The sequence below is a fragment of the Pelodiscus sinensis genome, chromosome 12 (assembly GCF_052426305.1).
Source record: "Pelodiscus sinensis isolate ZL-2025 chromosome 12, ASM5242630v1, whole genome shotgun sequence".
In the NCBI taxonomy this organism is placed as follows: Eukaryota; Metazoa; Chordata; order Testudines; family Trionychidae; genus Pelodiscus; species Pelodiscus sinensis.
Window position 1 is genome coordinate 5,836,115 of NC_143063.1, and position 18,223 is coordinate 5,854,337.

At 47.1% G+C, this 18,223-nt stretch overlaps 1 protein-coding gene across 2 annotated transcripts in view; it reads left to right on the top strand.

The window, feature by feature from the left end:
• The window catches only part of GNAO1 (G protein subunit alpha o1), a 357,537-nt gene that overhangs the window by 255,358 nt on the left and 83,956 nt on the right, over nucleotides 1-18,223 (top strand). The window lies entirely within an intron of this gene.

An 18,223-nucleotide genomic window follows, 5' to 3' on the forward strand; every position in this document is an offset into this window, starting at 1 on the left:
GTTCTTCCCAGAGCTTGATCTGGATGCTGTAAGAGGAATATCTCAAAGTAGGTTGCTCCATACACTGATCTAGTGGATCTGTTTGTGAGGATAATTGACTTTTCCTCTGTCTGATAGATAATAGGACAGGTCGTTTACCTAGTTAATAGGGCAATTTGTAGCACAACATAGTTGAGTCAATTTCCATTTCCCCAACAGCTCATTTTGGTGAGAAGCATCCCAGAACTTCAGAGACAGACAGATTATAGTAAATAGGAGAACTCTTTGCTGTTATAGTGCTGCTGGTTTCCTTGTATTAGTTTATTGTTAACAGTGAGCTCAAGGTACACAGTGAGGAACCATATCTAAGTTTTCACAATGATCACAAGTGATTGGGTTCCCTTCATTACAAGATAGGAGAGTCACCAACAAACTTCTAATCTGGATCTACATCCAGATATGAATTTCTCCAGAGTGTTTTGGCTTGGACCCAGTTTTAATTGCTCTCCATTCCACACTAAATCTGTCTGCTTCTACCTGAGATTGCTATTAAAACAGCCTCCCTTTGGAATGTAACCAGTGACGCCATTTGGGTTGTTTGGCTTCTGTGATAAAGCCTGAGATCAGAACTTTACACCAAAGTTGCAGCTGATCTCACTATGTTGCATTACGGTATGATGATGCTGTGTCATCAGGAGCTTGCCCATGTCTAGATGAGATCGTGCAAATGTTGTGATGTCATGGCATAGCATCCTCGATTCAAGATGCAATTATTTTGTATTACTAACTAAGTACAGGGGACTGAACTGGATGACCTGACTATAAATAGCTCATGAGCCAAACATTATGCCAGTTCTAAGTATTTGTCTAGATAATCACATTTAATCTATGTTTTATTGACTCTAGTAATAAAACAGCCATTTTTTCCAACACACATTTTCATGATTCCCTTATTAAGGCTGTTCTGGCTGAAACTTTGGTGTTTATCTATACCTGTATATCCGCACATAACTATCTATAGCTATCTATGCATCCTCCATAGAAATGTAACAATAGGAAAGTACTCCTGTGTTTTCAATCTTCTTTTAATGCTATTTAGCAACTGGAATTAAGGAGGAGTAGCCTACACCACACGACCAGCATGCTCTGCAATCTACCTGTGGACCAACAGCCAGGGCTAGATTAGGAAACTGGCTTTAGCCACTGCAGCCCAGGGCCCCAGACTAAGACCCTTGCATGCAGTAGCTCCATCCTAGAGCTCCACATTTTTGGCCTCATCCCAGAGCTGGGATGAAGTGCTTTGAAAATCTCCAACACACACACATACACTAAAACAGAGAGAAGACGAAACTAAGGCTTGGAGGGAACAGAAGAATTAAGGACTGATTCTGCAACTCTGACATGCAGGAAGACAATGGAACTGCTCACTTGACTAAAAGTTGGAGAATCTAGATCAGAGTCAGCAAGGTGTGCTCATGCCCATCAGTCACCAGTTAACTAAAGTAACTGTAAAGATCTTCACGCTGTTAATTCATTTGTCTCATCTGCAGCTGCTCTATGCAGATAAAATCTGCCTCTCTCTCTCATAATAATGCCTGGGGATTGTGTTGTGGCTGCGGAGTAGGTTCTATGAATTCAACATTATCTTTAGCATAAATATCTAATCCAATGAAGTCTTTTGCCTTTTCAGATCTGCTGCCACTTAGGAGTTGCTGATAGTTTAGTCACCATAGCCAGAGATCCTGTCATAGGACAAGGGCACTGTAACATTTCCAATACTCCTCTGCACCTTGGTACATTGTGCCAAATGGTAACACCAGTGACAGTTCCATAGGTGCTTATGAATACCCAATGAATCTCTTTTAATGGCATATTTTTCATTTAACCCTTGAACACCTTTTTGGTTTTGCTTTTTAAAGTAGCTAATAATATTTTTAAAGCACCAGCGATACAGAAATTATTTCCTTTTAATAAAGAGAAGAAATGACTCCAGATCACATCAGAATCTGAACTTCCCCAAAGTTTGCAGATGTTTGGATGCAGTGATGTTGTCTACACCTCTATGGAGACAGAGGCAGAGCCTGTCTTTTGGTTTAGGCCTTCTTTGTTTTAAACGTGTATCTGGCATCTATATAGCAGAAACAGAGTTTACATACAGAAATATGTTTCATATGCTGGGCTAGTCCAAGGCACTTCTCAACACATTGAATTCTGTGTTTGTGCAATATATCATAGCATATGTATGAGAGGGCTTTTCAAAAGCACCCATGTTGGCCTAACATTGTTCCCATTAGCAAACCTCCCACTCCAATGCTGGTTACTTTGGGACAATCCCAAGCTATCTGTCTAATTTAGAGATTCCTAAGGTGCTATCATTTTTTGCATCTCTACACTATTATGTGCTCATCAGCCCTTCAGAGGTAACTGTTGGCATTATTCTTTCTTTTATTAACTGAATGAACATTGACCAGGATGCTATGATTGTCTCCTGTTTTGTTTCTATGTGTACCGTGAAATCTCTTACCATCTACATTAGCATCCTCCCTAGCATCTAAGAAACTAGAAAAGCAACAAACTCATCATGTTACCTACTGGCCAATGCAAAATTGTTCCCTATATCACATCCTCTAACATTCTGTCCAGTACAGTTTTAAATGTCATAAACTCAGGCTCATACTACTTCCCTTGGGAGACTAATCAACAATCTAATGAATAGCACAGAAAAGAGAGAGACACTAGCCTTGGTTTTTTTCACCTTAAATTTTCTTATGGTTAAGTCCATCCTAGTACTCACAGACTTTACTATCTTGTACTGCCCTAAACATGATGGCTACGTCTAGACTGGCATGATTTTCAGAAAAGCGCATCTAGATTGGCAAAAAGTGCTTTTGCGGAAAAGCATCCGTGGCCAATCTAGATGCGCTTTTCCGCAAAAAAGCCCCGGTCGCCATTTTCGCCATCGGGGCTTTTTTGCAGAAAACAAATCTCTGCTGTCTACACTGGCCCTTTTGCGCAAAAGTTTTTTGGAAAAAGACTTTTGCCTGAATGGGAGCAGCATAGTATTTCCGCAAAAGCACTGACAATCTTACATGAGATCGTCAGTGCTTTTGCGGAAATTCAAGCGGCCAGTGTAGACAGCTGGCAAGTTTTTCCGCAAAAGCAGATGATTTTGCGGAAAAACTTGCCAGTCTAGACACAGCCGATGTGTATTGCAATGCCTCTTCTCCATTAATGCTGGCAGAAGAAATTTAGGTTTCTACAGCTACTTTCCAGCAAGTTTCGGTTTGCTTTATTTTAAGTCTATAAAATCAGCCTGTCTTTTTGGAGGGTCTCACACATATACTGAGAGGAAAGCTATGATTGCAAGGGGAATATTAGAGAAACAGTTGATGCTCTGTAAGAGGTCTCTGGCATCACAGACAGCTTCTCCCATTAAGGGTGTGTCTAGACTACATGCCTCCTTCGACGGAGGCATGTAGATTAGCCAGATCGGAAGAGGGAAATGAAGCTGCGATTAAAATAATCGCGGCTTCATTTAAATTTAAATGGCTGCCCCGATCTGCCGATCAGCTGTTTGTCGGCAGATCGGGGGAGTCTGGACGCGATGCCCCGACAAAGAAGCCTTTCTTCATCGACACAGGTAAACCTGGTTTCACGAGGCTTACCTGTGTCGATGAAGAAAGGCTTCTTTGTCGGGGCATCGCGTCCAGACTCCCCCGATCTGCCGACAAACAGCTGATCGGCAGATCGGGGCAGCCATTTAAATTTAAATGAAGCCGCGATTATTTTAATCGCGGCTTCATTTCCCTCTTCCGATCTGGCTAATCTACATGCCTCCGTCGAAGGAGGCATGTAGTCTAGACACACCCTAAGAGTAAAGCAATAGGGAAAGGATGAAAGGTAAGGACATTAAGACACTACCAACGCTTCTGTCATTTTGTGGTGGTGGTTTTTTCCACCTGAATCCAGGCAAATTTATGGGTGGATTGGGTTCTCTGTCCTTACTCACCAGATTTTAGTTTCATTCTCTCTCCAGTCTTGCTTCCTCCTCTCCTTCCCCCACTTTTTTCTATACAGCAGGACTCCTTCAATTGAAGTGTAATTATAGACCCATATTAGTGCTCAAACATCATACAATAGGTGCTTCTTTGGGATTCTTCAATCTCTGTTACTTTGGATCAGATTTTAAAAGTGAAAGGACTTTCCTCTCATCAGATTCCTTGCTAGGCAAACTCAGCTGAGGGCGCTGCACAGGAAGAACCTGATTTGCAGCACACACCGCTGGTGCCTTCCATGGAATATCCCTATCAGATCTATGCAAACAAACTCAATACTGAAGTAGCATGTGCTTTTCATAGAATCATAGGACTGGAAGGGATCTCAAGAGGCCATCTAGTCCAGTCCCCTGTCTTTCCTAAATCTTGGCTAGATAGGTCAGAATACATTTCAGGTGGACACAGACATCCAGGTTATTCTCTGTCTTATTCCAAGGAAACTGAAGAATCATCAGATATGATCGGGGCTGTGAAATTACAATGAAACTATAAATCATGTCTGTAGCACCATGCCCAGTGACTATTAAAAGTGTAACCTTCCCAGGGTTAAGGACTCTGTTGGCAATGAACTTTGGAAACCTTACACTGAGTTCAGAATAAAATATTGGCATCCTGCTTTCAGCCTCAGCTGCACAGTCTTCCAGGGATTGTTTTCAGCTCCACTGTCTTTGAAGGGGTATCTGCTTGAGATATTGGTATAACCTTCATCCAAACTATTACTGCACCACATACGCCATCAAACTCCTTGTATGGAGAATAGTGCAAAGGTCATGCTGCTGACTTAACCCATCATATTAGGAATGGAAGGAGTCGAGCAATCTCTTGAATGGCAGTCTAGTGATTACAATCCTCCAAAAGAACCTCAGAGAACAACTAGGACATGTGGATGGCTGCCAGCTGCATGTTTTCCCAGTACAACCCACCACATTGGTGAGGCTGTTTAGCATTCATCAAATAAGACTTACAGAACAGAGGAACAGACCGGTACTGTCTTCACAGTCGGTTCAATATCACTGCAGACTGCAGTTCCTAGGACTGTTTACAGAACACCAGTCCTGCCTTGTTAACCTTCTCCTGCAGACACATTTACGTTTATGTACATAGACAAGGTAAAAGTAGACTACTCCAACCCATCAAACTCAGCCCTGACCCGGATGGACCAGCTCCAGCAGAAAGGGGATCGTTTCTTCTCAGTGTTTATTCAGCAAGAGAGGCAGCTGTGAAGATGGCTTTTGTGGTACTGAACCAGACTGAGACCCCTTGCTCCCAAAAGGAAAGCGCTGAGAGGAACATGTGCGCAAATTTATCCCGTGATTAGGTTGGGGAAAGTTTTCCAACCTCTTCCCCCATCTGTCTGCTTAACACTTTTCTCCTCCCCAGTCTCCTTACAGTCTATATGAAGCTTTACTAGGTTACACTATGTGCACATTTCCCCATCACCCTGCTAGACTCTAAGGGTTTGTCTACACTAGCCCCCTAGTTCGAACTAGGGTGGCTAATGTAGGCATTCGAAGTTGCAAATGAAGCCCGGGATTTAAATATCCCGGGCTTCATTTGCATCTTCCCGGGCGCCGCCATTTTTAAATGTCCCTTAGTCCGAACTCCGTGCCCGCGGCTACACGCGGCATGGAGTAGGTAGTTCGAATTAGGATCTCTAATTCGAACTACTGGTACACCTTGTCTATAGTGTAAACATACCCTTACAGAGTTTTGGGAAATGGAGCCTGATCTCTCCATTATTGCTTCCAAAGGCCTGGCCCCACTAGACACAATCCCATCAGACACAGCAAGAAGAGGGGACAGCACATGTCTCAAGGGTCATTGACATGAAACTTAGCAGAACTTATCACCCCGCAGCAACCAGAGTCAGCGAGCTAGTGATCATAACAAAATATATTCTGCCACTACAGTAAGGAAAAGGGACTTATAGGGCTGGAATGAAGAGGACAATTTAGAGTTGACTGTCAAGAAGAATTTCCTCACAGAGAAGTCTATTAAATTGAGAAACAGTTGCTCAGAGGAAAGGGTGAGTGCCCAATGGCATGGGACATTTGTGGATAAACCTACACTAGTCGGAGTTGGGACCAGATGACACCATAGGTCTTTCTCATCACTAACTCTGGTTCTATGGATCCAATGATATTTTATTACTCAGAAAACTCACTCGCCTCCTCTCCCTCCCCGCTAAATACAAATTGTTGGCTCCTCCTTTTTTCTTAGCCCATCCTCTGTGGTAGATGGGTAATGAAAGTAGGGGAGTGTTGCTAGGAATACAAGGGCAGAGGCTGAACATGATGTCTCAATGGGGCCCACCAGGTCTCATTTACTGCTTGTGTAAGTACTATTCCTGTGCTTTACCCTTGTACAAGTCTCATGTGCTTTGGAATCATGTAGCATTGTGAAATTAGTTTTACCAGTAAATATTCAGCTTGGGTGACTTGTTAGACACTTATAACTTTATACATAAATTCTAAGATAATGTACATTTTAATGCTCTCCAATCACTAGAAGGTTCTCTCAGATTTAAGAAAGAAATATTAGAAGTTGTGTTTTTTCATTATTATTACCATCAGATGTGCAGATTCTATATTCTCACTGCTTTTAGTACATTAACATGTGTTTGATGTGCTCCCTCCTCTGTCTATCCCATCACTCAACCTCACTTATGTTTAATTGGAAGGAATATCAGTATAAGTGAACAATCCAATTAATTGGGGTGAGTCTGTTGGGCTATTTATTGAACAATCCACCTTTACACCACCCCAGGCCACAAGTACCAATAAAACAAAAAAGGGATAATTGGCTGCATTACTCAAGTTAGAACTGTAGATACGCTTTAGCTGGATTTAGGTTTGACCTATCTTTGCAAGTAAATCTTTTTCAAGTGATTACTCATGTCTAGTCCACTTTAGGTATGCATGCTCGCCTCGTACACTGGTGCAGGAAGTTTTTCCCTCCGCAGGGAGTGTCCCTGGTGACCCTGGAGTGGTGTCGCCATAATGCTATAAGGGGCACTGCACACTCCCCACCACCCTCATTTCCTTCTTGCCACCAGTGATGGTGCATCAGCACTGTGAACTTTGACTGTTCTTTGCTAGCTCTTCTCTGTTTAGCAGCTCTTGCAGATAGTTCTCCAATAGGTTAGCCTCAGTAGCAGTTAGTTTAGTTAGAGTTTTTGTTCATTGTGTTGTCCTGGATAGGACTTTGCCTAGGAATGGGGCATGCCCTGATTCCCAGGCTTCAAACTTCATGAGTTGGGCATGAACTCTCTGCATATTAGCAACCCACATGATAGTTGTTTGCAGTGTCTCATCAAGGAGCACATTAGTGACAGGCCCACTAATGGGGTGGGGGAATGGCAACGGGGCAGTTGATCTTGAGCGGGGTGGGCAGTAATTTTTGATGGGGGGGCACTTCAAGAATTTGGAAAGTGGTCAAGGGCCACATTCTTCCATATTAATCTGGGATGGATGCAGAAGGGAGCTTGCAATAAGGGATTGGAGTGTAGGAGAGGGTATGAGGGAGTTTGGTGAAGGAGGCATTGTGACATGTGTTGGGGACTAGGGTGCAAAGTTTTGGGTTGTGACCTTGGGCAAAAGGGGATTGTTACCTGGAGAAGGGGACTAGCGTGTAGGAGGAGGTGGAGGGGTTTGGGCTGTGACCTAGGGCAGGAGGGGGTTGTGACTTGGGGCAGAGGACTGGGGTGCAGGGGTTTGGGTTGTGACCTGAAGCAGGGGATTGGGATGCAGGATCTGGGAGGGGATATGGGTACAGGAGGGGGCAAAGGTTTTGGGTTATGTGGGGTGCAGGGGGGGGCAGAGATTTGGGCTGTGACCTAGGACAGGAGAGGGCTGTGACCCGAGACAGGAGATTGGGGTGCAGAATCTGGGAGGGGATATGTGGGGCAAAGGGTTGGGGTACTAGAGGCAGGTGCTGGCTGGGAGACTTACCTGCTTGACTCCCAGCCAGCAGCCTTCCCAAGCAGATTCCCTCCCAGTCCTGACCCCACACTGACTGCAGGGACTATATGGTTTCTGAAAAGCAACAACCCTGAGGGGAGGAGGAAAGGGTGCTAGGGCCAATGGGATTGTGCGGGGGGCAGGAGCATCACACAGAAACCCTTCCCACTCCCCTAAGCTCACAGCTGTTCAAACAGCCCCACAATGGCCATATTTCTCTGCAGATTGCAAGGGGCAGGCAGGGAGTCCACACTGGAGCTGGTGGCTTGGTGGGCTGGCCCACAGAGGATATTTTGCCCAGGCCTGCCCTGGAGCCTGGTGATTCTAAGGAGCCAGGGTGTCCAGCTGCTGTTGCTACTAGTGTGGCAACAGTGGAGGCCAGCATCCCAGCCCCTTTGAGTTGTTCCATGTGGTTCTGAGGGCTGAAGGAGGGCGTGCTGAGGTCCCACCTCTTCCACCCCAAGCCTCTCCCCTTCCAGGGGTGTGGAGCCGGCCCACACACCTTGCTCAGGGCCTGCAATGGCTGTCAGTCCTGTTGTTACTTGTTAGTGATAAATGCCAAATTTGTTTGGGGGCACTTCTCGTGGAATTTGTGCTATCCCCGGGAGGGGAGAAGGTGCCTGCCTTAGCCTCGAGCACCAGAATGGCATCGTCCAGGCAGCGCCCCTCACCTTCACTGATTCCAATGAGAAAGGCGAAGGCTTCCATCAAGGGCTGTTCTCCTCCATCCAGAAAGATGAAGGAGAAGCAAGGAGGAGAGCCAGAGGTATGATGGATAGCTCATCACCTCCATCAGGAACTTGGGTTTCAACTCATGTGGAGTAGCCCTGCCTTGCCAACCCTGACTTGTCAGTACCAGGCAGTGTTGATTGGCCTCTGGCATCTAGAGACACCATTGCTACTAGATGCCCTGTTACCAGCACAAGACCAATGGCACCGATGCCTACCATCGATAGGAGGTTGGACCATATGACTTATGAGGAGAGGCTGAGGGAGTTGGATCTGTTTAGTCTGCAGAAGCGAAGAGTGAGGGGGGATTTGATAGCAGCCTTCAACTTCCTGAAGGGAGGTTCCAAAGAGGATGGAGAGAGGCTGTTCTCAGTAGTGACAGATGGCAGAACAAGGAGCAATGGTCTCAAGTTGTGGTGGGAGAGGTCCAGGTTGGATATTAGGAGAAACTATTTCACTAGGAGGGTGGTAAAGCACTGGAGTCCCTTGAGGTGTTTAAGTCTCAGCTTGACAAAGCCCTGGCTGGGTTGATTTAGTTGGGATTGGTCCTGCCTAGAGCAGGGGGCTGGACTTGATGACCTTCTGAGGTCTCTTCCAGCTCTATGGTTCTATGATTCTACGGTTTCCTGGACTCAAGACAAACCTGCACTGGGCCCCTTGATAGTGTCTCCCCTACAGACTGCTCATCACCTCATGGGCTAGAATACCAGTGCTCCCCCCAGGCAAAGCCATCAAGTCTCAGACTCAGAGAGGCAGGAATTGCGAATACCCCTCCAGTCTCCTGATAGGGAATGAAGGCAGAGTCCAGGGAAGCGCCTGCTGATGTGGTGGCGCAGACCTGCTAAGACCCTTGGCACAGAAACTGAGAGGCAAAATCGGTGTCACCAAAGCCTTGGCCCCACTGCTGGGACCACTCCACAGAATATCAGCCCTGGTTGTTGCCTTGTCAGCACCAATCCCAGCAGCCCTCACAGTCTTGACATTCCTCAACCTGCCAGTCTCATTCCAGCTTTTGGTCTCATTCCACGCCCCAGTGCCAAGGGGAGGATGAGAAGCAAAGGTCACCAGGTAGCCATCACAGATCTGCCTTTACTCAACTGATGTTGGGGTTCCATGTTTGGAGAGACACTGGCAGGCTCGCAGCCTCTAATGCTCTGACGGAGGCAGTCATGAGCCTTCCATTCCTGGTCTCCAGGCAGGAAGTTGGCATGGAGCAAGAGTCCCTGCCACCCAGGCAAGTGCAGACTCCTTCAGCACTGCAACAGCCAGTGTGACTACAAGGACAACGGCCGGCACACTGGTTCCTCTGGAACTCGTGGGGGTTTACTCAGCAGCCCCAGGTTCCCAGGTCAGTCTCAGGCGTGTCTGTGAGATCCTCAGCCTCGGTATCTTGACCACTTAAACAGGCGCAAGCTACTGGAGAAGAAACCCTTGTGTCCAAGAGCTCCTGACTAGAGAGGTAATTTATTTAGAGAAAGCAAAAAGGCCAGCATCATACATAGTAGTAACACACAACCAAAATGTAATGGGCCATCAGTGTCATTCATGGTACATGTCATCTTGCAGAGCTGTCAGGAGAGGAGCAGAAGAAAAGGGTTACCTGTTAATCCACATGGCCAAGTTTTTGTTTATTCAATGACACAGAGCCAGACTTTTCTATGCAAAGGAGTTTTTTAGAGACACAGAATCACAGAATCATAGATCCATAGAGCTGGAAGAGACCTCAGAAGGTCATCAAGTCCAGCCCCCTGCTCTAGGCAGGACCAATCCCAACTAAATCAACCCGGCCAGGGCTTTGTCAAGCCTCTAGGGATGGAGACTCCACTACTTCCCTAGGTAACCCATTCCAGTGCTTCACCACCCTCCTAGTGAAATAGTTTTTCCTAAAATCCAACCTGGATCTCTCCCACCGCAATTTGAGACCATTGCTCCTTGTTCTGCCATCTGTCACTACTGAGAACAGCCTTTCTCCATCCTCTTTGGAACCTCACTTCAGGAAGTTGAAGGCTGCTATCAAATCCCCCCTCACTCTTCTCTTCTGCAGACTAAACAGACCCAACCCCCTCAGCCGCTCCTCATAGGTCATATGCTCCAGCCCCCTAATCATTTTGGTTGGCCTCCGCTGGACCCTCTCCAATGCATCCACATCCTTTTTGTAGTGGGAGGCCCAGAACTGGACACAATACTCCAGGGCTGTGTCTAGACTGGCAGGTTTTCCGGAAAATCAACAGCTTTTCCGGAAAAACTTGCCAGCTGTCTACACTGGCCACTTGAATTTCCGGAAAAGGACTGAAGATCTCATGTAAAATTATCAGTGCTTTTCCGGAAAAACTATACTGCTTCCGTTTGGGCAAAAGTCTTTTTCTGAAAGACTTTTGCCCAAAAGGGTCAGTGTAGACAGCACAGTACTGTTTTCCGCAAAAAAAGCCCCGATCGTGAAAAAGGCTATCAGGGCTTTTTTGCGAAAAACCGCGTCTAGATTGGCGACGGATGCTTTTCTGCAAAAAGTGCTTTTAAGAAAAGCGTCCTGCCAATCTAGATGTGCTCTTCCGAAAAAGCTTTTAACGGAAAACTTTTCCGTTAAAAGCATTTTCGGAAATTCATGCCAGTCTAGACATAGCCCAGACGTGGCCTCACCAGAGCCGAATAAAGGGGAATAATCACTTATCTGGATCTGCTGGCAATGGTCCTCCTAATGCACCCTAATATGCTATTGGCCTTCTTGGCTACAAGGGCACACTGTTGACTCCTATCCAGCTTCTCATCCACTGTAACCCCCAGGTCCTTTTCTGCAGAACTGCTCCTTAGCCATTCAGTCCCCAGCCTGTAACAATGTTTGGGATTCTTCCGTCCCAAGTGCAGGACTCTACACTTGTCCTTGTTGAACATCATCAGATTTCTTTTGGCCCAATCCTCCAATTTGTCTAGGTCACTCTGGACCCTCCAGCACTCTGCCTCTCTCCCAGCTTAGAATCATCCACATAAAGACATTGAACAAAACCGGTCCTAGAATTGAAGGTCAAGCTGCGCATGGGGGCATTCCGCTAGAAACCATCCGCCATCCTGACATTGAGCCATTGATCACTACCCGCTGGGCCCGGCCTTTTAGCCAGCTTTATGTCTATCTTACCGGCCATTTATCCAATCCACATGCCCTTAACTTGCTGGCAAGTATATTGTGGGAGACCGTATCAAAAGCCTTGCTAAAGTCAAGGTATATCACATCCACTGACTTTCCTATGTCCACAGAGCCAGTTACCTCATCATAGAAGCTAATCAGATTGGTCAGGCACTACATTTGCCTTTTTCCAATCATCCAGGATCTTTCCCAATCTCCACGACTTTTCAAAGATAATGGCCAAAGGCTCCTCAATGACATTGCCAGCTCCCTCAGTACCCTCAGATGCACTAAGTCTGGACCCATGGATGTGCGTACATTTATCTTTTCTAAATAGTTCCTAACCTGTTCTTTACCCACCAAGGGCTGTCCATCTTCATCCCATCTTGCGTCACTTAGCGCATTAGTCCGGGAGCTGACCTTGTCCGTGAATACATAGGCAAAGCATTGAGTACTTCAGCTTTCCCCACATCATCTGTCACTAGGTTACCTCCTTCATCCAGTAGGGCCCCACACCCTCTGGGTATGTCTACACTACAAAGTTAGTTCGAACTAACGGACGTTAGTTCGAACTAACTTTAATAGGTGCTACACTAGCGCTCCGCTAGTTCGAATTTGAATCGAACTAGCGGAGCGCTTAGTTCGAACTAGGTAAACCTCATTTTACGAGGACTAACGCCTAGTTCGAACTAGCTAGTTCGAACTAAGGGCTGTGTAGCCCTTTAGTTCGAACTAGTGGGAGGCTAGCCCTCCCCAGGTTTCCCTGGTGGCCACTCTGGCCAACACCAGGGAAACTCTATGCCCCCCTCCCGGCCCCGGACTCCTTAAAGGGGCACGGGCTGGCTACGGTGCCCGTGCCAGGTGCAAGCCTGCCAGCACCCAGCCAGCAGACCCTGCACCTGGCACGGCACAGAGCCACCCACCCGATGCCCCCCAGCCCACCCCCTCTTGCCGGGACCAGGCTGGCGGCTCCCGGGAGCTTGCCCTGGACCGCAAGAGGCGGGCACCTTCCTGGGCTAGTGCGGACATCGTGGACCTCGTCCACGATCTCCGCACTAGGCACAGGAAAGTGGCCGTCTAGGGCAGGAGAGCTGCCAGCCTGGCCACCCAGGACCAGGTGTGCATGAAAATCAAGGGGGTCCACTGAGACCCCCGACCCTGAGCCCTGAGCTTACAATGGCCGTACTGGGTCAGACCAAAGGTCCATCTAGCCCAGTAGCCTGTCTGCCAACAGCGGCCAACCCTAGGGACCCTGGAGGGGATGGACCGAAGACAATGACCAAGCCATTTGTCTCGTGCCATCCCTCTCCAGCCTTCCACAAACTTTGGGCAGGGACACCACTCCTACCCTCTGGCTAATAGGACTCCATGGACCCAACCTCCATGACTTGATCTCACTTCCCTTTAAACTCTGTTCTAGTTCTAGCCTTCACAGCCTCCTGCAGCAAGGAGTTCCACAGGTTAACTATTTGCTTTGTCAAGAACAACAACTTTCTCTTACTAGTTTCAAGCCTGCTACCCATTCCTTTCCTTTGGTGTCCTCTAGTCCTTCTTTATGGGAACTCAGGAAGAACTTTTCTGAATGCACCCTCTCCACCCAACCCCTGCTTTTAGAGACCTCTATCCTGTCCCCCCTCCGTCTCCTCTTTTCTAAGCTGAACAGTCCCAGTCTCTGTAGCCTTTCTTCATCTGGGACCTGTTCCCAACCCCTGATCATGTTAGTTGCCCTCCCTTCTCCCAGCCTTTCTCTTCCCCTCTCCCACCTCCTTTTCCCAGTCTCCCCCAGTTTTTTTTCAATAAAGACAGAGTCAATGTTGGAAGAAACGTTATCTTTATTTTGTACATCAATAAGAAGGGGGGCTAAGGAAGGGTAAGTGGAAGGAGGTGAGGGAGGAATGGGGTACGAGCCCCCGATGGGGAGGACTGGGCTGGCTCTGCGGGCTTCTGGGGGTGGAAGCTCTCCTGCAGCCCCCCAATTACTCCCTCTCCCCAGATGGCAGCCTGCGGCAAGTGCAGCCGGGCTGATGGCCGAGTGGTGTGATGTGCCCAGTGTGGGCACTCAGGGCACTCCAAGCCAGAACTTCTTTGCAAGCGGGGCACCCCTTAGAACTGTGTGTCCGGGGTGGGGGTCGGGACCCTTTAAGCGCAGCCCTCAGCTAGCCTGAGACAGCATCTCCAAGCTCTAAGTCCTCCTTTTATGCCCTGCCGGCACTGCTTCCGGCCATCCTTAAGCCCTGTTCAGAGTCCACTCAATGTGGACTTGCTAGTTCGAACTAGCAAAACGCTAGTTCGAACTAGTTTTTAGTTCTAGATGCGTTAGTTCGAACTAGCTTAGTTCGAATTAACTAATTCGAACTAAGTTAGTTCGAACTAGCGCTGTAGTGTAGACGTACCCTCTCTTATTACCTTCTTCTTGTTAACATGCCTGTAGAAACCTTTCTTGTTATCCTTCACATCCATTGCCAGTCACAATTCCAATTGCGCTTTCACCTTCCTGATAACCCCCTGGCATTCTCAAGCTATACATTTATACCCCTCCCTAGTCATCTGTCCAAGTTTCCACTTTTTGTAAGCTTCCTTTTTGTACCTAAGTTCACCAAGGATTTCCTCTGTAAGCCAGTCCGATCTCCTACCATGTTTGCTTCTCTTGCTACGCATCGGGGATGGTTTCTCTCTATGCCTTCAATAAGGCTTCTTTTAAAATACTGCTAGCTCTACTGGACTCCTTTCCCCTTCGTGTTAGCATCCCAGGGGATTCTGCCCATGAGGTCTCTGAAGGAGTCAATATCTGCTTTTCTAAAGTCCAAGGTGTGTATTTTACTACTCTCTTTTCTTCCTTTGGTCAGGATCCTGAAATCTACCATCTCATGATCACTGCTTCCCAGGTTGTCGCCCACCGCTACTTCCCCTATTAGTTCCTTCCTGTTTGTGAGCAGAAGGTCAAGCTGCGCATGGCCCCTGGTCGGATCCTTCAGCACTTGTACCAAGAAGTTATCCCCAACACTCTCCAAAAACTTCCTGGATTGCCTATGTACTGCCATATTAGTCTCCCAACAGATGTCAGGGTGATTAAAGTCCCCCATGAGAACCAGGGCCTGCAATCTGGAAACTTCTCTCAGTTGTCCGAAGAAAGCCTCAAAGGTTTCCTAGGGTTCTTCAAGTATTTGCTGTTGTCAGACTTTTCAATTGCCTGAAAATGGTGGGGTCATTAATACTCTCTGGCCAAAATTTGCATTGAGCAACCCCACTTTTCTATTTGTGTGCTATTGCTGCTTATTGTCCAGCATCTTGCATAGCTTTCAATCAGCCAGTACTACCAATTTGGATTTTCATACTGAGTGCAGGGAGGGGCTCAGGGCTGCAGCAGGGGAGAAAGATCTCTCCTCAAGCCCTGAAGCTGCAAGGACCAACAAAGAGGAGTCCCTCCCCACCAGCCCTTGCACTGAGCTTCTGCGACTAGGAAAAAGAGGTCTCCCTGAAGCAGTTCTGAGAGGTGCAAGGCAAAGAGTTTGAGGCAAAATATTTGTTTCCTTTGCAAAAAAAAAATGAAGATTTAGGTTGACTACAACTATAATGGAATTCTGCTTGCAGCAAGTGGTTGTGATTGAAAAAAATAGTTCAGACATGACCCGTTTGTTTCAGCATTTTAAAATGAAACATTATGACTGTTCATTTCAGAAAGATGGTGTGTTTGTGAATTTCCCTCCATTTTATTTTTTTAACTTCGAATTTTTTTAAATCTCAAAATTGAAATGAAATTTTGACATTTCAGTTCACAGAAAATTTGAAAATAATTTCTTTATGGGTTAAGCTAAAACAATTTCTTCTCATTTCCCCTGTGTTTCATATCTGCACTCACATCAAATACTCAGGTATTCACATAATGGCTACATCTAGATTGCATCCCTTTTTCGGAAAAGGGGTACAAATTAGACATATCGCAATTGCTAATGAAGCGGGGATTTAAATCTCCCCTGCTTCATTAGCATAAAAATGGCTACCACTTTTTTTCGGCATGGAGCTTTGCCAGAAAAAAGCGCCAGTCTAGACGTGGATCTTTCGGAAAATAAAGCCTTTTCCGAAAGATCCCTTATCCCTTAAGGGATAAGATCCTTAAGGGATCTTTCGGAAAATCCCCGCTTCATTAGCAATTGTGATACGTCTAATTTGCATCTCTTTTCCGAAAAGGGATGTAATCTAGATGTAGCCATAGTGTTAGTCCTGAGCCCTGTTCACCTGTCCCTGCATTTTAGGAAGTTTCAGGAAAACAGCTGGGCAGATTGCTGAACCAAGGCAATGTTCCTCTCCTGTCGCCTGCAGCTTTGCAGGATGTGTTTACCTCTCTGCCTCAGCCACTTCAGAGCAATTGCATTCGGCTCAGACAGAATCAGGTAGAGTCTGTCATTTGCAGGCACATTAAAGCATGTTATTCAGTGGAAACTCACTAATGAGCACAAGGCTGCCATGGAGCAAATTAATGTCATTGTCAAATGGTTGGTTGCTAGGGGACTTTATTCTTCAAGGCAGAGTAAGAATAAGTCTGCATCATCAGTAAGGCTCTGAATGGGGAAGCAGAGAGCACAGGAAGTGGGGGGGACAGGAGGAGAACTCTGAGGACCCAGCAGGGAGCTGAACTGGGGAAGGATGAAAATAGAGCTTCTGTGATGCTGGGGCATAGGCCTTGGCTGGAGACTTGACTGAGGGATGTGTAGAAAGCAGGAGCTCTTAGAAGGGTGCAGTGTTGCAGGTCTCAGGCAGGGAGCTGAGTAGAGAGAAGAGACAAAGTTGTGTACAAACAGCATGCACGTGACTTCAAGTGCCCTTGTTTTTCATGTGTGTCACTTCAGTAATGCCGGTAGGAAAAAAAACCTGTGTGGCTGGAAACCAGCAGAATCTAGCAATCCTGCATGTGAGCAAGGATGAACAAACTATCTCAGGCCACAGGTTGCCCACCCCTAGGTAGGAGACTAGAGAGCCAGGAATTCTCATACAGCTGCAGCCAAAGCATGGGAGGAGGGGTGATTCTCCTAATGCAGCTGAAACCTAGAAAGCAGAACAAGCCGATTAAAGCATGGTATCTGTAGGGAGTCAGGGACAGCACTGTAGAACAGGCCTGACCTGAGTCAGTGACGTATTCCTCTCTCTCTCTCTCTTTCTCTCCTTTTATCAGGGAATCACAGAACCATAAGGTCAGAAAGAACCACAATTACCACCCAGTCTGACCCCCTGTCAACATGCAGGATTTCTTGTGTCCAAGCCATCCCAGAGACGTGGCTATCCAAAAAACCTCCAGTGAAGAAGATTCCCTGACTTCTCTAGGCAGCCCAATTTCACTGCTTCCCCTCACCCCTTGGAATTGCTATTTTAAACCAAGCCCCTACTGCCCTTCCTCCACCCCCACCCCACAAGGCTTTCAACCCCAAGAAACATGGCACAGTAGTTGGCAGATCCCACATGGCAGCTGTGACAGCCCAAGGCAGTGGGGAGGGTACGGTGCTTAGGACAGCAGCCTCAGGACAGGCTCTAGGAGCGTGGCTCCCAGCCTGACTTATGTGCCAGCAGCAGGCTCTTGGGAGCTCCGCTGCCACCAGGTTCTTGGGGAGCTGGAGCGCAGTGCCTGTCCACCCAGAGTCCAGCTGTCCCTATGGAGACTCACCCCCTTCCCAGTTATGGTTGCCAGGTATCCGGTTTTCACCCGGACAGTCCGTTATTTCTGGCCCCGTCCAGTAAAAAAAAAAACCAGAAAATACCAGACATGTAAAATGTCCGGTATTTTCTGTTTTTCTTGGACGGAAGGCCGGCAGGGACACTGTTCCCCTGCCGTGTCTGGCATGGGAGGCGGGGGGAAGCAAGGAGCGTGGGAATTCTTAAAGGTGCAGTAACCTTTTTTTTTGTTCTTCCTTTTTTTTTTTTTTTTCTCAACAAGTTTGGTCTCCCATTTTTGGTTTTGGGGTTTTGGTTTGGTTTTTATTGTTTTTTTCTCAACCAAGTTTTTTTCCTGCCATGTTCAGGATTTTTGGTGAAAGCATCTGGCAAGCCTATCCCCAGTGGCTGCATTTACTGTGGCTGCCAGAGCACCCCGGAGTCCCCTGGGGGAGCCACCGCACCAACCTGTATGCTCTTGCCCTTCCACTCCTGCCAGGCAGATTTGTGTCCCTGGGCTCTGTGGGCAGGGCTGGAGTAGTGAGCAGCACAGGTGAGACCGCACGGGGGAGGGGAAGGGATAGTGGTCCCCTATGTTGCTGCTTTCCCCACCTCAGCAGTATTGGAATAGTGTTTAAGAATGAAATTAAATCATGTAATTTTTTTTAAATTGCTTGACAACCCTAAGAAAAACATCAGACACCTCATGCTCTTTCAGCTGCTGTTTGCAGAGAGATGCA